This window comes from Haliaeetus albicilla, chromosome Z, assembly GCF_947461875.1.
Source record: "Haliaeetus albicilla chromosome Z, bHalAlb1.1, whole genome shotgun sequence".
Classification (NCBI taxonomy): domain Eukaryota; kingdom Metazoa; phylum Chordata; class Aves; order Accipitriformes; family Accipitridae; genus Haliaeetus; species Haliaeetus albicilla.
Genome location: NC_091516.1, coordinates 52,812,711 through 52,835,661, shown reverse-complemented (window position 1 = coordinate 52,835,661; position 22,951 = coordinate 52,812,711). Strand labels below are relative to the sequence as shown.

The 22,951-nt window shown below is 37.2% G+C and overlaps 1 long non-coding RNA gene across 1 annotated transcript in view; it reads right to left on the bottom strand.

The window, feature by feature from the left end:
- The window catches only part of LOC138683670 (uncharacterized), a 497,441-nt gene that overhangs the window by 244,514 nt on the left and 229,976 nt on the right, over positions 1 to 22,951 (bottom strand). The window contains exon 2 of the long non-coding RNA XR_011323081.1: positions 10,007 to 10,521. This is a non-coding gene — a long non-coding RNA (uncharacterized lncRNA). The remainder of the gene's footprint in view (positions 1 to 10,006; positions 10,522 to 22,951) is intronic.

The window sequence follows — 22,951 nt, the reverse complement described above, 5'->3', positions numbered from 1 at the left end:
CATGCTTTTAAAATAAAAAAGTGAACAGTAAGACCACATCCAACTAAGTATCCTTTCAGAAGTAAAAGATTTCATGTAAGAAGGGCTGTGTATCTGTTAGTGTATTTGTCAACACATTCATTACGTTAGTCAACAGGTATGAAACTATGTCAGCATGTAGCACTGTAAATATATATGCATTTAGCTGAGGCAAAAGTCTGGCTGAAAACTAGTTCTATTTTTTGCAAGAGTATATTATTACATTCCTCTGTTCCTTCAAATTAAATTCATTTCTGATTATGTTTAACCTAATGCAAATAAGTATCTGTTAGAGTTTGGGTTCCCTCTCCCTCCCTTCTTCCCTTGCCCCACAGAATAGTAATACAAAACAAATGTTTGCAAGGTTGAAGATAGCAGATCACTTGGAACTACACTCTGACATGGATAATCCCAGGTAAAAAAAATAAAAATGTCAGAACCCTTTGAGATCTACCAGTTGCTAAATATTCTTGGATAGTACTGTGTTTCAGAAAACACCACAATCCATTACTGCATTATAAGTATAACAAGTAAATAAATGAAATAAACTTTTCAATTAAAAACAAAGACTAAACCATGAATGACAGTAAATGCTAAGCATTAGAGCATTCTGACTCTTATTTTTCCCAGTTCTGTGGCAGTTGGTAAATCATGGAGTATTCATTGCTGGCTTGATGTAATTCAGGTGGTTTGCAGCTAGAAAAAAAAAGGCAGAATGATGCTGGTTTGGAGCTAAAAGAAGACATTTGCTGTCCCACCACTTTACAGAGCAGAAACGCAGCTTTAGCTTGGGCAAGAGCATTGATCGTTCAAGATGTACTTTTAGACCTTTTCTTTCTGTATTTCATCTGAATCTTAATTCGCTTTTTTTCCTTCTGAAATTTTGTCACCTATTCTCTTCAGCTTAAAACAGTGCAGCTGGTTATTGTGAAGATAGAGACTCAGGCCATAAGACACAGCAGAAGATCCTCTCAGACACATAAACTGAAACTTTGTGAGATGTCACCCTTTCAGTTCCATTGAGATTTAAAAGCACTTCATTTCCATCTAACATACATAAAAATGAATACATTTTTCTGCTCTTTTTTTTCAGTGATATCACTAACCATGGCAAATAGCAAGTAATATACCTATTAAATTCTAGTTTGGCATAGAGCAACCAAAAGAGAATGAAACATTGTCGTGTCCTCCACTGGGGAATACTCTTCTATCTGCTCCCTACCCATTTGATTTTTGTTAGAGCTTGAAACAGTTGGAAGAGAATAGCTCAGTTTTCTTCTATGAAGTTTTATTCAAGTTTTATTACCTTTTCAGTCCGTAGAGGCCAGTTCTGTGGTCTTATCTGCAACCTTCAGAGAGCTGCAAAAATGAATTCTGCCTATTTATTGCCTTTTGCCTACATGGCCCGCTCTTACATTTATTTGAGATTGAGTGCCAGAAGGAGTACACAAAAATTATATCTTTTGAAATTAACTTTAGATGGTGATTTGCTGTAGTATCAGAGTGAAATAAAAAGCTAATTTGTAGATGCATAACAACACAATAACATGATTTATATGGTAACAACATTTTACATATAGAAAGCACAGAAGAGAAAATGTGGTAAGAATTACAACTGGGGTTTGGTTTTTGGGGTTTTTTTTTTTCAAGTTTAATTACAGAGCAGGCTTTAAAAGGAAAATATCTTCCAGTAAACATGCTCAAACTATTTTTGATTGCCCAGCAAAGCTTTATGTCTAATCGCTAAAAAATAGATATGCTATAAAGGTCATAGCATACCATTCCTGAAAGGTTGAAATGCTGATTTGCTGTGGAAATATTTTCTGTGGTTCATACAGTGAAATGCATCCACATTACCAGCATAGAAGTCTGATCTTCACTTCTTAATGCTTATACCTTTACGGCCTGAATGGCAGAAACATTTCTATCGCTGTTGAAGAAAGTTACTGGACAATGTTTCTTTACTTAGCAAACTTTAGAATTCACAGTCCTAGATCCAAAAGTATTCCTCATTACTTATAAATGAGAAGATACCTCAGATACAAATAATGAATATTTTTTTTTTTTGCAGTGATAAGGCACATCCAGAAGAACACTTGAGAAATATCTCTCTGTCTCTCCACAATTTATTTGGACAATTAAGAAGCAGAAAACTGACTGTTCTTTCCTTCACTCTTCTGACATACGCCAATGTAAGTCCAAAATAATTGAGGGAGCAGCACTCAAGAATATAAGGCGACCTTATGCATGTGTCACCTCTATCTTACAAGAGGAAAGGCTGTTAAGAAGTGATTCCTAAAAAAGTGGATGGATATAATGGGAGGTATTATTGCAGGGACTGCAGAAGTAAAAGAAGGTGCATTTGTTAGCTATGTGCAGGTGTTCAGTCCTAATCAGGGCAGCCCTAAAATCAATACCAGCTCCAGTGCAGACTAATTGCTCACTGTTTTGAACTTAAAATAAATACAAAATCTTCCAAAGAAAATAACCTTTGCACTGTTGAATTGCCTTTCCTTTCTACCTTCTTTTCACTGAGGCTTTTTCTGAACATCCATTCAGTCATCCAGAATATCACTACTTTCTTGTCTGCTCTGCCTCTCAGACTTCCCATTTTTTGAATACAAAATGTATATATGTGGTACTAAAATGACAAATATTTCTAATGATGACATGCTTGACACACCAAATCATCTTTCTATAAAATAGTGCAAGGGCCCTACAAATGACAGCTCTTCAGGTGCTCATGAATAAATGAACGAAAGCAAACATATGGAGCTGTTACTGCTGTTCAGATTTAGTAAAAGTGGACTCCAAACCTGTAGGCAGACTGGAGAAGACTTTTGTTCAATTTTAAAATGAGAAAGAGTTGGCAGCGTAGGAGCGCCCTATTACATGCTGAAACTTGAAATACAAAAAAGTCCTACTTTTACTTCAGTAAAAAAGTGGCTCCACTGTGAAATATATCTGTCTGCATAAAAAATACACTTCTGACATTGACATACATCAGCTCCATCAACAATGCATTTTTAATGGGTATTGCATATAAGACTATTGAAGAGGGAAAACTGACTGAAATCAATATAAGGTTGCAAAATTTTGTTCAGGAAGCCGGATCCCTTAGTGTCTGGCATTAACTAAAGCAACACCTATTCAATTGTAAAACAAACCTCCTTAGAAATTTATACTACTGTTGCATGGTTTACATACATGAATTATTTCTTGCCGTTTAAAGTCAAACTGGTAAATTTTGGTGACCTAGTTTTGCAACTAGACTGATGATTCCCTACAAGGATTTTACATTAAACATTTCTCAACTGAAACAATAAATTAATTCATTTTCTGGCAATCTTATTTGGATGCAATGGAGAGTAAAGATGGGTTTATACCATTTTTGCCAGAACTGCTTAGATAATGTCTGGGTGAAGCTCAGTGATGTATTTCTTCCCCTTTTCTGCCTACCTGTAATAAAATCCGATACTGATTTTTATTATAATTTTTATTATCATTATGAGGACATTGCGAATTCTGCCAGCCAAACGGGTTGAAGTTTTCTGACCAGAGAAAGAAAAAATTTTGCATAAATAAAAATATAAGAAATAGGAAAAAAAGCTGGGCAGTTATACCACTTGCCATCCCAGACATCTTCCGGGGGGGTGGGGGGTGGTGCACATGTGAATCTGTCTGTCTATCTATCTATCTATCTGTTTATCTATCTATCTATCTTTGGCTACAGACAGAAAAGTAGGTGTGTAGGTCCTTATTTATGTTTCTCTGATCCACCCAGATCCTGACATATGTGCCTTAGTTTACATTTTGGTACCGAACAGTCAAGTAAACATGGTGATAATATATTTATTTCATTATTGCTTTGAATCGAAATTTTGCATTCTGGTTCTAGCATCACACATGATTGAATTTCCATTCTCTTTTGGAGAAGCTGTGAAAACAAAGAGATCAGACGTAGTTAAAAAAAAAAATCTTGTCATGGTACCGTCACTGTGTATGGAACTTGTCCACACCTGGCAGTTTTGCTCTTTTTGCCCTCATTCGTATCACTAGCTTGGTTTTTAGTTAGAGACTCCAGGTCAGATAGCAGTGCCTTAATTTTTTTTTTTTTTTTTTTTAAATCATAAGCAAATAGTTCAAAGTATTTTTAATAATCTATAAAAATAAGACTTGAAATATTTGACAGAGAAAGATAGTTCTTGGTATTAACTTTTTCCCTTGTGTTAAATTATTAAGCTTTCATGGATTAAAAAAAGCATTAAATACTACAGTGTACATTTCATTCCTAAATCTTAATATTCTTTAAAATCACAGTTTAAAAATTCTACCCATAAGTCTGTATTTAGAGTTTGATTCCCAGAATAAGATTCCCCAATAGTAGTTCAACACTAACAAGCTATTTCTTTCATTTTGAAGCTATGTTCAAGAAATAAAAGTCTCAACATATCACTATACACTTCCCACTATCATGTAGTTACATATGTATGTACAACTAATATTCCTTCCAAGTAACAGCTAATTTTCATGCTCTAGGTGTAAGGAGGTCAAGTTAGCCACATACACAAAGGACCTAGAAGTGAAATGTATTAAAGAGATGGGATGGATAGAAGGACATACCATTATTTAACTTGCACTTTCTAGGCTTCAAAGTTGGGCGCTGAATTCATTCTACCCACTTACTGCTGCCTGACTTCCACATCACCTCTGAATCTGTCCCAAAGCATGAGACCAGGGCACTCACTAAGGAACCCCAGACACAACGCCTTTGAGGTTTCCACTGATCATTGTACTCCGCTTGGCTCTGAATGTACCTTCTTTGAACACTCAACTCCCCTTTGTCCCTATTTTGTGTGGGTTAAGTTTTCATTTTCAGCTCCTTCCTAAGCTCTTTATTCCCAGCCCTATAATATCTCTCTTCAACCAAAAAGTCTTCTTTGTTCCCTTGTGCTCTTGTGACAGCCATGGATGCTGTTTTCCTGGCTGACTGCCACAAAATTTGTAACACTTAGGTACAGCCCTTGCAATTTTTGCTCTTGTCATTTTCTTCATCTCTCTAGCAAGTTAATGTATTTAGGACAAAGCTAAGGCAATTTATTCTTGCTCCTCTCCTGTCTGCCAAAAATAAGCTCTTCTGCTTTCACGTAAAAATGTCCTATGCACCTAACGTAATTTTTGAAAATTCTTCTCCAAGCACATTAAACTGATCAGTTACAACACTCTGACTAGAAAAGATATTAAAGAGAATCAGCACCTTCTCTGAGTGCTGCAGTACTGCTTGTACCCTGTCTCCTCTTCAGTGAGAAGACACACCGTTGTGTATAAGAACTAAGAATGTCTGGGATTTCATGTTATGTGCAAGGTCTGGAGAGTGTGTTTATTCTGCTTATTTCCTTATTTATGTCACTTAGCCTTAGTGCAAAATTGTAGCTGACACTTTGTACACGCATAATGTCTCAGAGTATCTGAAACACCCATTTCCTCCTAGACTCTTTTAACAAAACTCATGTTTGTTTGGTTGGGTTTTATTTTGGAAGAAAGAGGTAGAGGGGCAATTAAGTTACATCATACTTTTCTTCTGCTCTGGGTTCTTGTATGCACAATGCTGTAGATTAATGGTGAAATAGGAGTGAACTCATTCTTACATTTTAAATATTATCTCTTTCTTCTGATCTTGGTCTTGTTCATGTTCTCTTATCCTTCCTTCCTTTCTTCTCAGAAACACAGTGTTTTCCTGTGCTTTCAGGTTCTCTAAAAAAACTTTCAAAAATCCCCTCTTTTCAAGTCTGAAGCAAACCTATTTGAAATAATGCCAAAACCAGCAAAATGGCTTGAAGACTTTTCCTCAGTCTATGATATTTGGACAGGGGCAGACATTAGGCAATGCTCTGTGAAACATCTCTCCTCATCTCCGATGACCACTTCCAAACTCAAAAAGAAGCCAGACCTTCCTACACACACAAGACAAATACAGTGGGAGCAGAGTAAAAGTAAACACCACACACTGTTTAGTCTTATTTTTATTTCGTTATCAAAGGAAACTATTATGCAAAAACTGGGCTGGATAGACCTGGACTAGGATTTTTAGGGTGAGGAAAGGGAAGAGAGAATATGTTTTTCAAAAAGGTAGTGAGTCTTTGGTTGGAAAATAAATAAATGAAATGGCAAATAGGCTTGGCTACTGACAGCCTAAAGTCAGAGGAGGAAAGCAAAAGAGTGAAGATCTGTAAAAACACATCCTTTCCCTAAAATCTAATTTGTCAGATGAACCCTTTAATCATGTAAGAGTTATGTTCAGCCACTTAAAACATAAGTAAAACACTCTGAGAAGTCTTCTGGATCATTTTCCTGTGTGACCTAGGCTCAAATCACTTCACAGGCAGTAAATAGCAGCAACACAAATAATTGAAAAGTATCAAAGAAGGGAAAAAGAGGACATGCAGAGACTCATACTTTTGGTACCAAAAGATGTATTCATAAATCACTGCTGCTTCGCAAATGTGGTTCAGACCCAGATCAAATCAGATTGCCAGTACTTGGTCCACATTAGCTTTACCTTGTACTTGCCCAACCTTTTCAGTTTCTATTCATTACAGACTGCTCTTTAAGGAAAACAAACCAGCTGGCTTGTTCTTTCCTTTAATTTTGACTGTCACAAGCATAATTTGCACATTTACCAGGCCATCTAACCTGTACGTGTGCTTGTTACACCCTTGTAATCTAATCACCTATTTCCTTTTTCTCTAACGGCTTACAGACTAAAGCCCCAATATCTCTTTATCTTTCTTGACATCTCTTTCCTGCCTGAGATTTGACTTTTCTCCTGTTTTCTGAAAAGCACAAGTAGGAGAGGGTTCTTCTCTCCCCATCCCCTTTTAGTGATTTCTTTCGCTCACCTCCTGACATGCGACTCATTAGCCTGCAGTGTATAACCAATTTCTGCATTGGATGGCTATCACAGAAGGAAATGGTTAGCTACTCCCAAAGAGCAGATACTCCTCATTCTCTGCCTTTCGTAAAATTGTAACCTCATTCACTGTCACACAATCATTCAAGGGATTCTCTCGTAAGCCTTAGACTCACTCTCAGTGACACTAACAATGATAGTTAAGCTGATATTAACATAATTAATAATGGTTTGTGTTTTCTGTCTGTTGTGATATTTTTGAAACACTGCAGAAACCATTCTCTTGTTTAAAGTTAGGCACATGCTGTGGATGAAAACATAAATGCTTGAGCATATTGCCTCCTCACTGGCAAACTTGAACCCCATATTTCAAGGCTGAATTGCAGCAGAACATGCACTATACATCAAACAGCCCATGTTCCACAAAGCTTCACCTAGAAGCTTCTGCAGATGAGGCACATATCAAAAAACAGCTGCTTGAGGTGATCTGGTTCTGTACACTCATCACTTGGGATGATAGTAAAAAACTTGTAAAGGGCTTCAGTTTGGAATTTCTAAGTTGCCATATCTTGTGAGCTGCTGTATTTAGCCTGGTAAATACTTTTAGCCAATATTTCTGCAGACATCTATGGCAAGCACAAAACTGCAATGTAGGCAACATTCAGGCAGTAAATACTGGTACACTCTGAATGACAAAGACAAACTTGAAACAAAATGTGCAAGAGAGAAGAGAATCTAAGTATGCCTGGTAATAAGGTTAAATTTGGTAACATGAATACATGATGGTCCTAAGCCCAGGGAGATAGCAGGAACAACAATACTACAAAAAATAGAGAAAGGAATCATAAGGTCATATAAGTCACATATTTGTTGTATTATTTTCATGTAATGGCCCAAATACTTCTCCACATAACTAATCAAGTTACTACAATGAACTTACTGGATTTGTTAGGAAAAGAAGGTGTAGAAGACTTATTTTTAGTTGTGGAAATATAATTTTCCATTTTTATTATTGCAAATACCAATAAACAATCTATTTAACAAAATTTCCACTGAAAATATGGTAGATAAACCAGCATCAAAGGTCTATGATCACCATTCCACCAGTACTATTAATCTGTTCAAACAGAACTGCACGTGTGAAATGGTCTGCATTATAGGCTACACTGTGGCTGCAGATTCACCTGTGCATTTGAAAGCTATCAATGGAAATTTCAACACCAAAAGCAAATATATCAGAAGATTCGCCCCAGATGAAAAGTGTCAATAACTGTAGAGCTAGACTGGAGGGGCAGATAATATATTGTGCTGGTTTGGGCTAGGATAGAGTTAATTCTCTTCATAGCAGCTAGTATGGGGCTATGTTTTGGGTTTGTGCTGAGAACAGTGTTGATAACCCAGGGCTGTTGTCGTTACTGCTGAGCAGTGCTCACACAGAGTCCAGGCCTTTTCTGCTTCTCAGCCCACCCCACCAGCGAGCAGGCTGGGGGTGCACAAGAAGTTGGGAGGGGACACGGCCGGGACAGCTGACCCCAACTGACCAAAGGGATATTCCACACCATATGGCGTCATGCTGGGGGAAGAAGAAGTAAGGGGGGGACATTCAGAGTGATGGCATTTGTCTTCCTAAGTAACCGTTCCGTGTGGTGAAGCCCTGCTTTCCTGGAGATGGCTAACATCTGCCTGCTGATGGCAGGCACCTTGTTTTGTTTTGCTTGCATGCGTGGCTTTTGCTTTACTTATTAAAGTGTCTTTATCTCAACCCACTAGTTTTCTAACTTTTACTCTTTCGATTCTCTCCCCCATCCCACCCAGGGAGAGTGAGCAAGTGGCTGTGTGGGGATTAGTTGCCAGCTGGGGTTAAACCACAACATATATGAAGCAAACCAAGGAGAAAATAGACATCATGCTGTCTTCTCCAAAGGGGAGACTGGTGATTCACAAGTGGTGAATTGCAGCTGCGCATCATCATCTGTTCCTGGTGATGAAAGTAGACCTTCAGCAAAGAAAGCATCTCAGTCTCCGGAGCTTGTGCTGATACTGTTCTAGTCGTACGGGCGCAGGGTGGGGCGGGAGGGCAAGCAATCTTTAGGGAGGGGTGGATAACTAAACAAAGAATGGATTTAATCTAGGGTCAAATTCAGAGGTAGACTTGTTAAGCCCTATTTGTTAAAAATTAATAAATATTTTTAACTGAGAGTTTATTTTATTTATTCCAGGAGACTGGGAAAGTAAGCCAAAAGAAGGGCATAAGATCCTACAAATCTAATATTAAACCATTATTTTTAAATGTGAGTTTCTTCAACCTGTATTTCTTTGTGCTTCTCTTCAGCCATATTATTCACAGCTAAATTTGATCCTTTTGTTAATGAGGTGCTACTTAGATGGATTGAATTTAACTGTATAGGACAATGATATAACCAGAAGCTTGTTTTATGTCAGCAGAAGGTTAAATTCAATCAGTGTCAATAACTGCTCATCACTTTTGTGCAGAATTGTAATGTGCAACTGAACGTTAATATAAATGAAGTGTTGAAGTGCAATATAGTCGGTCCTAGACCTTCATGAGGTACACACACAGGACTATAGTTTACACATATTAGCAGATGCAAGAATATGGATAGTTTGTAGGCACTTTGATCCACTTCATAGAGGAAATGCTGGAAAAACATTCAAAAAGCATGAGAAGTTGATGACCTCTTTTCAAAACACTCTAAATAAACTAGATTAATAAACTGGAAGGGACTGTAGGAAGCTACCCTGAATTAGATTTTTCAGCTCTATTGCTTTCTTTTGCTGTACTGGTATACTCTGTAAGCTGGAAAGGCTTAAACAGTTTTGGCATTGGAAATTTTTTACTTTGCCTCCCACAGTTTGATGATAGGCATATTCACTGAAAGGTTCTCCTTTAACAGAAGTTCAGTATACCACTCCTGGTATATTCCAGTTACTTAGATGTTTCAGATTCATGGAATATGAATGTTTTCATGTAAGCATATGTTTATAAACCAAAATTCTAGTTCCTTGTTGTGGTTTAACCCCAGCCAGCAATTAAGCACCATGCAGCCACTCAATCACTCCCCCCCATCCAGTGGGATGGGGGAGAAAATCGGGAAAAAGAAGTAAAACTCGTGGGTTGAGATAAGAACAGTTTAATAGAACAGAAAAGAAGAAACTAATAATGAAAATGATAACACTAATAAAATGACAACAGCAATAATAAAAGGATCGGAATGTACAAATGACACGCAGGGCAATTGCTCACCACCCATCGACCGACACCCCACCAGTCCCCGAGCGGCGATTCCCTGCCCCCCACTTCCCAGTCCCTAAACTAGATGGGACGTCCCATGGTATGGAATACACCGTTGGCCAGTTTGGGTCAGGTGCCCTGGTTGTGTCCTGTGCCAACTTCTTGAGCCCTGGCTGGGCATGAGAAGCTGAAAAATCCTTGACTATAGTCTAAACACTAGTTAGCAACAACTGAAAGCATCAGTGTTATCAACATTCTTCGCATACTGAACTCAAAACATAGCACTGTACCAGCTACTAGGAAGACAGTTAACTCTATCCCAGCTGAAACCAGGACATTCCTTTAATTGATGGGAGGTAAAACAGAATGCTAAAATCTCCTGCAATTACTGAATAACCCAGGTAAAATCCCAGAGAGCTGATAATTTACAGGTCAATGCTTATAAAACATATCCATGCAAATTTCAGTAGATTATCACAGAATGACTACAATATTGCTAATTACTACTTGTTGCTGTTAGCATTGTTTTGCTATGTGTTCATGAATGTGCACCTTCTAACCACCCATCTCAGCAGAATTATTGCTAGCATTGCAGGTTATTGAAGCAGAGTTAGCTATAAATGTAGAGGTCTACTAAGTCTATGTTTTCTGTGGAACACATGAATGAACTTACAGAAAATATGGCCAGAAAATATTTTGTGAACATTTAACAGAAAGTGCTTTTCACTTTGACAATACACTTTGCACCTTACTAGCAAGCATATGGCTTTTGTTTCCTGTAAAGTCTAAGCAGTTTTGCTGGAAGGTGTTTGATAAATATATGTTTTCCCTTAAACAATTTTTTTGAAGCTAAACACTAGTGTTTCGTAAATTTTCCTCTTTACCTCACCACAACGAGCTCATCCCCACATGCTTCATGATTAGGACTCTATGTATGACAAATATGCACAGAAAAAGAAAGCTAATATGGTTACTCTACGCGCAGTCTGCATACAGGTCACAAGCATTATGTTTGGCTACATGTCAAATAGCAGTTTTTGACAAGTGCTCACAATGGTAAGAGCTTTTGCAGAGGACACAAAACCTCAAACATGTCAGAACACACAGGATAACTGATGTATCTGTGGGATCAAAGTTCTCCTAGAAATGAAGAGATATAAAAAAAAGATAAAGCATTAAAATAAAGTTTTGAAAGGGTCTAACAACATTAAAAATCTCACTGATGCAGCAAAGGATTCTGCCTGGTGGTGTATCACTGAATAGTACATCACTGCATCAACACTTACCAGAAATACAGTCTAATAAAAAATATCACCATATAAAAAGTGAGAACCCATTTACCTCCATTTTAGCAGCTATAGTTCACACACACTGTGTATAACCTGCAACTAATGCATATCAGACATTATTGAAACTATGACAAAAATTATTTTTATTTTTCAAATTCTAGTCATTAGCCTTTTTCATCTCATTCATCTCAGACAGAATTGTGTAACAATGTTATACAGTACTGTTGTCCCCTGGCAGCTGCAAAGCCCCTACAGTCAGCAAAATGTCCTTCGGGTAATACACTATAAAACTAATGCTGACCTTTGAAATTATGCATGTACTCCAGTTCTAAAGGACTGTTATTTCTGGATATTCTCCCTACTGAAAAAGTATCTCATGCCATTTCTAGCACATTACTCCTAGAAATGTTGGTTGCTTAGTCATTGCTCCTCTCTAGATGCCTCCACCTATGATTCATAAAGAAACAAACATTTCAGCTTTCATAAACACTAATTACAAGCCTGCATGTGTAAAGATGTAGAACAGAAACAAAAAAAAAACCAGACACTTTTAAAAAAAACAGTCCAAGCACTGAATGTTGAATACTGCTAGTTTGATGAATCTTAAAATCACCCACTGTGTTCTGGTTTTGTATATGCAGATGAGGGCATTTTAATGTAACCAAAGACATAAAAAATCAACACATTATGCAAATGCAGTAACAAATGTAAAATGATAAATTAGCAAGCAACTATTCAATCATTACTGTGACTAATTCCTGTAGATGGTGCCACAGTAAATGAACCTGAACTTGTTCTGGTTGACTGCAGTGTTCAGTTGAAACATTTCCATTTGGTTTGTTTGCTGCTTATGTAGATCACTGAAGTAGATAGCATCTGTTTAATGAGCTCCCACTTCATTACAGAACTGCACTACTTACTGAGTCTTTCTCCTTAAGCATGCAGGCTGCGTAATCTGGTGTTGTTTTAAAGCAAATACTAATTTATGATTACCTGTTACATTAGGCCACTGAAAATTGTACTTACACTGGCTTGCATGAGCAGAATGCTAATGGCCTGATTATGGATTGTAGTGATGTCTCATGCTTACAGTCTATGAACATAAATTCCCATCTCAAGCATATTGGCTGAACAATGCATGCAGTGTAGAAAGGAAAAGGGATAAAATACATTCACTTGTAAGACACAAATTATGGTCTCCATAGCCATCAAATATAGAAATGTAAGGGATAATCAGAAACATTTCAGTGATACTATGCTGCCAGTATAGACAGTTGAATGACAATAGAATTATTCATTGAAGTGTCATGATTATTATGTAATTGATATCACAGTGATAGCTAATCGGATCCTTTTCTGAATAGAATGATGACAAAGTCTCAGAAATGTTACAATTACAAGAGGTATCACTGGTAATCTCGAGATCATGAAAAGCCTGCAGAGCACAGCTGTAAGTGTGATCAAATCAGTGATAAATAAACATTATATTATAGCTCAGAACTGGTCAAACTGCACCTTGAGATAAGGTTCATAGAACTGGAATACACTATGAGCCATTGAGCTCAGTCCCCAAAATTAGAGGTCATTATGCAACAGACATTTACTTCAGGTGAGTCCACTGGACATCTTTTTCAATACTACCTTACACTTAAACCACAAGACATTTCTCCATACATTAAAAACACTCAGTACATTCCTGTGTGCCATACCACGCAGCAAGGGAGTAAATAAATACATAGTCCTTTACTCTGCTCACATAGTCCCTGCCAATCTGACTCAAGAGAAAATTCTTTCTCGAATCACAAAACTTTTTTCAGAATCTTTGTCTGTATTTGCCTGCTCAGAATAGCTAGTTCTAGAGTGTACAAGAGGGCTTGTTATAACTAAAGATCAGGATCAAGTCCAGGAAGTATCTTCTGATCATCCATTGAGTAATACTGACCACAACCTGCTTAAATTAATCTTCCTTTTAAGATAAAATACTGAAATGAAGAACTACTGACCTAAACTTTGGCCAAGAAACATAACCAAGAACATTCTAGAGCAAAAAATGAGGAGATGGAAACTGTGAAATGGGATTAAGCTACTTAACCATACCAGCATGAAGTCACAGCAGAGATAAATCCTCTTAGACAAAATAGCAACAAAAATAACACAAAAGCAAGATAGTGGCAATACTGTAAAAATATTCAGCTGAAAGGGTTACACAAGACTAACATAAAAGCTTAAGAAAACACAAACAGTTCAAACTAGTCACACAGAAAATAGTACAGCGTAAAACAGAAGACGGGAATCAGGAAGGCTAGACAAAACTTTAACCAAAAAAATCCATTGAGAGAAATTTGTAAGAAATTATTTATTAGAAGAAAAAAGTCCAGATGACAATGATGGATTTTGCAGACTTCTTAAGAGGAAAGGCAGCTGTAAACAATGAAGGTGACATTTCAGAGACGCTGAAAGATTCCTCAGTAACAATATTCACCACAAAGGATGTTAAGAAGATACTTACTTTCAGCAGTTTTTCCAGTCAATAAAGATGAGACAGTATCAAAGACTGAAGAGTCTACAATATATGTGATCCAAGTTCAGTCCTTAACTACTTAACTGATATGTTATCCAGTCTATACTACCTCACATAGAAATGTATAATTTTCTACTTAAATGTGTGTAATTGTCTACTTACAGGAGCACTTCCTTCAGAGCAAAGCACAGCATGAAAAAGACAAGCAAGACTGTAGCCCTTTAAGCTACAAAAATGGGCAAATATTTCCTTATCACCTACTTTGAGACAGGGTATACTGAAAGATTTTAACCTTTATCCAAGTCCTCAAGCCATGAGAAGATACAAAGCTTTCCACAAAATTATCCAGCTCTATCTTAATTTTTTTTTTTTTTCCCAGAATCCAGCTGTTTTTTTTATTTGGACCAACAACTTTATTTTCCCATAGCTTTGAAGCCACTTCTAGATTTCTAATTCTCTTACTTCCATTCTCAGTGCCTGAAGAGGTTTTGACATAAACCAACTGGAACTGGTTGTTGTCTATAAAGAAGCTCATATTTGACATATTGTCAAATAGCAAACACCCAGAACCCAGGTTTTGAATGATTTCTGAACTCTGAATAAATGAACTCTGAAAGTAATGATTAGAAGCAGGAACCAGTTAAAAGCCACCTCAGAGCTGAAATTCACAGAAAATTGGAGTATTGCTGTTACAAGAATAAGGCTTATTAGAGCTCAACCGTATACTTGTAAGCAGTGGATGTCAGGAAGGGAAGATGATGGACTAGAGGCAGCTTTATTTCTAACTGCCAATTCTGGAATATATTAAATACTCTTCTGTAATTACATAGATGAAGATAATTATGAAACTGTTTAATACAAATTTAAGTACTGAGCTCCATACAGAAACAAGGATGGTTAGGAATACCTTTTAGTAGGAAACAAAAATTATTTTTGAACCATAGTAAAGTACAATCTTTTCTAACTCATATAAAGTTGAAAAGCCAAATTTGTCCTATGAAATCAAACCATGACTGAGATTTGGAACTCGTCAAACCTGTCAGAAGAACCAGAGTCAGCCCTTTGTATAAGCAGTGAGAAGTATCATGGAAAGTCACCAGGTCCATACAGAAGCTTCACCAAGGGTGGACTCTGCTCCAGACATGGCTCAGAAAATAAGAATCTATATTACAAGAAAAGACATTTGAAGAAGAAAGGCATGTGGAAATTAGGATCAAAGTAAAAAAGCACATGGACATGATAAAACTGGTTTATCATAGGGAGGTAATAAACACAGGCCAAGGTAAGCCTGAAGACTGGAAAAGAGGTTCAAGAAGTGCAGTAGGTTACATCACTTAGCAAAAATTTGCAAGTTGCAGAGATACATGTAATTTGAAAAAAAGAATCACAATAACCCCGTTAGATCTGATAAAATTCTCATACGAATAAAAGAGAGCATTCAGATCTGTATGCTCTACATGAAAAAAAGCAGGACATTTATTTATTTCAAAAGGGGCAATAATACAAAAGGTAGGGTGTTGCCAAAAGCAGCAATCTTAACACAAAAAGGAAAGTTGCAAACGTTAGTAGGTAACAGGATAAAATTCCCCCCTTGGAGGATACACAAACTAAAAACATCTGTGTAAATAACAAATTAGCAAAGAAATAATCTGTCAAAGCTCCGGAGGAAAAAGTACTCAGTAGCGGATCAAAAGTGTTTCAGCCCCTTGATCTCATGCAAAATGTTTACTTGTAAGGAGGGTAAGAGGAAAACATACTGTAGCTATTGCAGAGTATACTAACAGAAATAGTTACAGAATGCCCAGAGTCTAACTGTTCCACAATTTTTCCTTAAGAAAGCTCCTTCCCAAAGTACTGAATGACAGAACATCTATAAAGGCATATTTGGTCTCAGCCTGAGAGACCGTCTTCATTAAGCATTGATTGTGGCAAGGGGAGAGAGGAAGCACAACTTTTACTTATATATGCAATTCCTTCTGGTGCATTTATGTTTAAACTGGGACAGTTCCTACTAGGACAGAAAATCTGGGGGACATAGCTGATACTAAGCATACTTCTTCTGTCTTTGAAGGTTCGGCTAAATTCCCATTGGTAAAGAACATTCTTGTTCTTTCAGCCAAATCATGGCTCCACATCATGGCCTACACATGCCACTTGGACCATATTCAACAGCTGAGTTGTCTTACCCATGCATGACAAAAGAAATAAAAGAGTATTTCCATGCTATTGAAAGTACAGGATTTGCATTTTTATGAAAAGGAAAAAAAAAAAAAAAAGAGCATGATATAGATTAGTAAGTAAACCCATACCACCATTCACCTGACATCAGGGGACCCAAATTCTAAGTTTAAGTCCACAGCTCTTAACTACCATAATACCCTAACTAGCAAGCTGACTGTTCCTCAGAGAAAGGAAATGGTCCTATAGTCACTATGTGCTGAGCAGCAAAGAATAGGATAGTTTTGTAGACTAGTTGTTACTGCACTCACCAGAGGAGGCAAATCTCAGGTTCTTTTTTTCCAGCAGCGACTGTTTCCATATTTGGATGAGTAACAGACTATTGTGTAAAGGTGAGGATCACATTAGATGACATCACACCCCTTCCTTCTGCTCTTCTCCCTTCTCTGAACAGATCCAGAAGTAAAGAGGAAAAATGCATCTTTAGGGAACCTGATTCTGTCCTGAAACAACAGGCGAAGTGAGAGCAACAATTTTATTAAAGACTCACAGAAAATGCAGATTAAAGAACATCTGCACGATCTGATGAATCCTCAGCAGACATGATTACATTCATGTGGTTCTGACCATGCCAAGGTGATCTTTACAGTCAAACTGCTGAGTTAGGGCAGGCACCTGAAGAATGCACATTCACCGTCAAGAAAGTTCCTCAACCACAGTTTTGATGGGAGTGGAAGATATGGTCCAATGCCTCTTGTGAACAACTGGTAGGCTAAGGGAAATTTCAGGTCTCCTGAATCCTTATCCCTTAGTCTACTCAGTAGGTGGTAATACTCTTGTCGTCCTAAAATGTTGAACACATCCCATGTGCATCCCAGCATCCAATCTAGTAGCAAACACAAAGAAATGCAAAGAAGTTCTGTACATATGGGACATCTGAAAAACAAAGGTATTCAACTTTCAAGCATCTCTCTTGAATGCCACTGTGACAATTTCATCTGGGTATCTCATCAGACAGCTAAAATAAGGACAAGGAAATTATTTTGAATCATGGCTGTCCTTTACGTGATATGCACTAAATGCACATCCACAGAACGTGAGATATTGGTGTTAGACTTTCCATCTTCTCTTCCCTCTTTTCATATTTTTATAAGGAAGCATCAAAATAGTGCTAAAAATGTCCTTTGATGTGGACACATGGTGGCGTTGACAAATTCACAAACAAAATGAGAGCAAAATTTTTGTTTGTGCTGTATGGAACTGCTCTAGGAAAAGGAGAACATTAACCGTATCCACCATTCAGGGAAGAACTGACTGGAATGGGACTACATCTTTCTAGCTGAGGGGAAACTAACCTGTAGATAGGGAGCACAGCCTCATTCTATGGCTTACTCTTTACTCTTCTATAGCCACAGCAGTCTTCGTAAACCATGCATAAAGTCCTTGTTTTGGTGATCATTACCACATAACTTCTTGTAGACACTGAAAAGCAAAATGAATGTAAGCCTTTCAGTATAAAAGATCAGTTTTTTTCATCTCTTGTCACTGCACCCTACCACAAAACATTAAACCCAGTTTAGGAATTTTTTTCCTGCTAGACAGTTTTTAAATATCCACAAAAGATTATGAATTTATCAGGTATATTTTCTTCAGCCATAACTGCAACCTCCTTTAATATTGAAAAAAACTGTCGAACTTTGAAAGGAAGGAAAAACATCTCTCCTCCTGGCAAAACACTGTTATTTGGTAATTAAGATTCTGTTAATGCAAGGCTGCAGTTGCTCTCAATTCCCTCAGCAGAAATCTTTGCAGGTGTCTCATGCTCAGTGACACTGTTTTGTACATTACCTGTGTTCCTTATACACCAAATAATCAGATGTCCCTTACCTTATTAAGGAAACCAAGCAAATTAATGTAACGTGATGATATTTCTAATAATTTACACAATAAATTGTGATAAACTGTTTTTTGAAAAAATAAAGTAAAAAACATCTAAAAAAGCAGACAATTTCTTCAAGGAAGGTACAGCCTCAGTGTAGACTTACAAATACACTTAGTGAATATTCCCACACTGATGGTGGACAAAGAAATGAGGCATAGACCCTTTCGACTTGCAGACCTGGAATACTGCTAATTTTGTTTAAAGTAACCCCCAAAACCCAAAACATGCTGTGCCTTAATATTTTTTACTTTACTATCCCTTTCTGAATGATCCAACAGAATTAGAATTTAGCCTGCAACAAGGTGTAAAACAGAATAGAAAATTAATAAGCACCAGCCAATCTGGTGTTACAAATTTTTTTTTAAGAAAACAGTCCAATACAAGTTCAACCCTGATGAATCTTTCTGGTGAAACAGAGATGTCCTAACAGCCACAATACCTTTGGCCATTCCTTGACAAAGGCCAAGTATACCAAGTCTAACAAACTTCCTCTGCAGGAGGTTCAAGAGCAGATTCTTTAATTTGCTGTGCATGTAGAACAATTCTCTCTGTATTTTATTTTCATGAAACAGGATACTGAATCTGTAGGAAAAAAATCATTAGTACAAAAGTGGGGTTTTTTTCTTTTTTTTTTTTTTTTCTTTTTTTTTTTTAAATTAACTTTGCTTATTTACTGTTATCCTTTAACTACTACTTATGTTGCCAAATTTGGAAATGTAAGGAGAAAGAGAAAGAAAGGAAAGGGTGCCTGCTATGCCTTCTGCCTTCAGGAAAGGTCACCAAGTAAGCACTCAGATGGTAACTGGCCTAGGCAGAGAATTCAGCAAATAAAGAAAGTGACAAGCAAAACTAATTTGAGATGAAAGCTGCTGAATATCTTCCTGTGGAAAATCAACAACCAAATACTTCTTTTTACAAGGACTTTCCAAGACAAGTCAACAGTCTTGTCACTGAGTATATTTAGAAGTATGGTTCTCATGATTATGTTGCATAAGATATCTGAAGTGATTGTCTAAATATGTGAAATGCTAAGTAAAATCACTGAACCACAGAGTCTGACGATACCAATAGGAATCAACATTTTTCAGGACAATTTCAAAACAATTTAAAACATGTCAGTACTGTTATAATAAGATATCGAGGCAAAGCAGAAGCAAAAAAATAAGCGGAGTGGATTTAGAGATCAAAGAGTTCAACTACACTGAACACAAGGTTCATCTCATGACTTATTTTACTTTAAAAGGGAAAGAGAAGTGTCCATTCTATGGCCAAATATAACTCTGATTTCTATTTCAAACCAGTATTCAAAACTACTTAAAATTTTAGCATATATAGAATGAAAAATCAAGAAATAAATAATTGATACTATACATTGTGTTGCTTTGAAAACACAAATTTTAATGTGAAATAATTTATCTGTATAATGTCAAATAATGTAGGGAGTGTGAGGGATGAAATTAAAATATTTCTCTTAAGTATCTAACATAAAATTAGATGTTTCAGCTAGCAAAAAGCAGAGTGGTTTTAGGTAGTCACCCCTTTTGATGTTTTTGAGATTAAAAAAAAAATAATACATTCATTAGACATTGAAATGTTAACAAAAGTAATATTTCAACATTTTTCAGTAATCTGAGGTCAAAGTACAGTGATGTCATGCATGACCACCTCCACAGAAACATTTCTAATTATACAATGGGCCAGATTCCATGTAAGTGAAATAATAAATAAATAAATAAATAAAATTTAGGCCTGCTTGGGTTTTTACTTGCTCTTTCATCTACATTTGCAAAAGTAAAGCCCTCATTGGGACACACAAGACAAAGGACTATATGTGCATTAGCTCTCTATATTTACAAAAGAACACTGTATTTTTGTGATTACATTTTAAGGATTGTCAAGAGTGGTCAGGTAGATGACAAGTATACTGAAAAAAATTGGTTAACACTCCTGCTCAGCAAGACATGAATTGCAGTACGAATCTTCACTTGAATATGACTACTAGCAAGATTTCCTTTTTGGTATTATTAATTGGAAGCCCATATTCTCATACAATAATACCCACTGAAATCTTCCAAAAGGATACTAATTATCACAGGTATACTCCAAAAAAAGATTAACGTGTGTTCCTGAAGTTTTCAATAGCTCCCGTCTGGAAAACATTTGGTAATATAATAAGCCAACTTATTGCTAATCAGTTCCAACTCATACTGACATTGAATTTAATCCCAGGTCGTAGTTTTCCACGTATAAAGAAGAATTCTAGACTTTAAGCATGATCTGCCCCTCAGTGAAGAAACAGAACAAAACAATTATTAGCAATCTGAAGTTTCTCTGGCTTTCAACTACAGTTCTCTCATAACAGGATGAAAATGGCAGATTCTTTCAGCTCAGACAAGCTGAAACTTAAAGCTACAGTACACAAAACGAAATTGCAATGTTACATAGCTCCATAGTGCACATTACCCACGAGTGCAGTATCTTTTGATTCTGCAGGGGCCCGTTGCACCCAGCAGACATTTGGCCCCAAACGCCCCAAAATACGGTCATCTACAAGCTCCCAGATATGAGACAAAACACAGCACACAGCTTCTAGGACTCGCAAAGCTATTAGGCATTTCTGCCCCTCCTCACCCCGGCTCTCTGATGCAGCTTTGCACAATAATGATGGCACTTTGATTAGCAAGCCTCCAAAGGCAAAATGGGAGCACGGTAGTCAGCAAGCAGCATTTGCTATTTTCATTTCAGCTATGCAGACATGCTGAAATAATGATCCTGGCAACATGTTAGCAAAACATTAGAAAAACTTTAGTAAGCAAATAATTTAATTACATCCTTCTCTCAGGCAGTTTATATTGCACGACCCCTGACCTTTTATATTGCTGTACCTAAACTCAGCGTGGGATTCACACTTCCCATTCCTGTCACAGAATCTCTCCATCTTGTACCATTTAATATAGTGTGCTCCAGGTGTTCTGTGGTGAATGAATAGTTATATTACTACCTGTCAGACACAATCACACTCTATTCATCATCCACGGCTGGCTGCGTGAAGCCCTGCTTCCAGCAGGCTCCCTCTCTATTTCCTTGTTCAAACGTCTGCAGTGCTTTCGGCCCATCTGTCAAGCCTGTCATTTAGAGGGAAAACAGTATCAGCGCTTTAAATATATGGAGTTCTCTATTGAAACAGTGCTGTGATTGAACTGTCAGCATTCCCAGTATCACAGACAGTAATTCATGACTGGTCAGAGCTCCATTTAGGTTGCTATTACTACGCTGACCTTGCCGGGTCACACTAAGAGTTTTTTCCCTTTGCACTTAGGTCTATAAATAGTGCAATTAACCTTTCAAGAATTACAAAATGTTCTCGGTTCCCCTCCTCCACAAATTCACTTGCTGTTTGCAGCATTTATAATAATCAAAGGAAAAAAAATTTCAACAGAAAAGGGCATTTCTCTCTCCTGAAGTGTACAGCAAGTGTCAGTGGAAAACAAAAAAATACTGCAACACCCCTAGTCCCTCAACACTTTCTCAGGCAAAGCTTACATGGCTATCACCAGGAGCCTTGCCTCAAGTTCCACTTTTCTGGATTCTGAGGCTAACATCTCAAAGTACTCTGAAATACATCACATTAGAATTAAGCCCCTCTGCTGACGCTATAGTATAACCTCATGTTTTAAGGATTTTTTTTTGTTACAAACTTGACTATGAAACAAAATTCTGAAATGAAATCTTTTTGAACGTCATTGCAAAATAAAAATAGTACTTCTTAGGCACATGCAGTTCCTGGTCTTTTTTGCAAAAGTACCTTTTGATATAAGAAAAACATGGAACAGAATAAATCTCTGTGGATGAGAAGTTCATACATATCTCTTTTTGGAACAACTGACAAAGTGGTTTTGTATGAATTGCTGATCATGAGATGACTCCATCTGGTAAAGACTAATCTCTGTGTAACTTATAAGTCACCTATTAACCAGTATCTCTCCAGAGCTCAAAACATTTGAAATAGGTTGGCTTTTACTTGCATCTCTGTAAAAAATGCAGTGACAGCTGCTCATGTGATCCAACACATGTGATGCTCATGTGATGCAACATTGGACAGTGCATCAAAATTCCTCTGAATTTTGAGGATTCTGAATTACTGAACAATACAGTACACCTGTAACCAATGTACATCTGGGTCTAAGTCTGGGTTTGCATCTTCACTCAGACTTTTTCAGCAGTTAGACCATGATCCTGGATACTCTCCACTCAGCAATCCAGAATCCCTCCAGCTGGAGGAGGGCCAGCAAAACTGGGCAAGAGAGACTATGAATGCTTGTGATGTGTAAACAGGTTAAGAGAGAAATCAAAGAGGTTAGCGGAAGTCACCGGGGGAACAGAGCAGTGAGGAGAAGAATGTGCCTCAGCTGCCTCCTTCAATCTAAGACTAAAGCCCTAATTTGAACACAACAGTGATGTATCAGTAGGCTTGCTGGGTTAAAGCTTAGGGCTCCAGCCTTGATTACATTTTCAGATGTAGACATGGTCTTGTCGCTGTTCTTCTCTGGGGAGGTGTCTGGACTTCTGTGATTGCAGCCAAATATACATAAGGAAGCTAGCCAACCCTAGGTAATTACTGAGATTTCCAGTGTTAACACCATGTACATAAACATTCAGAAAATCACTCACAACACTTTTTTTGTGATTATTTTTTGATTTTTTTTTTAAATACAGAATCTAAATGTAGTTGTGTTTACCAACGTTAATCTAGGCATTTTTAAAAATCCAGATAATACATTTTCTCAATATCAACTAAGCTGGGTGATTCAATGGAAAGCTCCCTCCCCAAGCATGTATT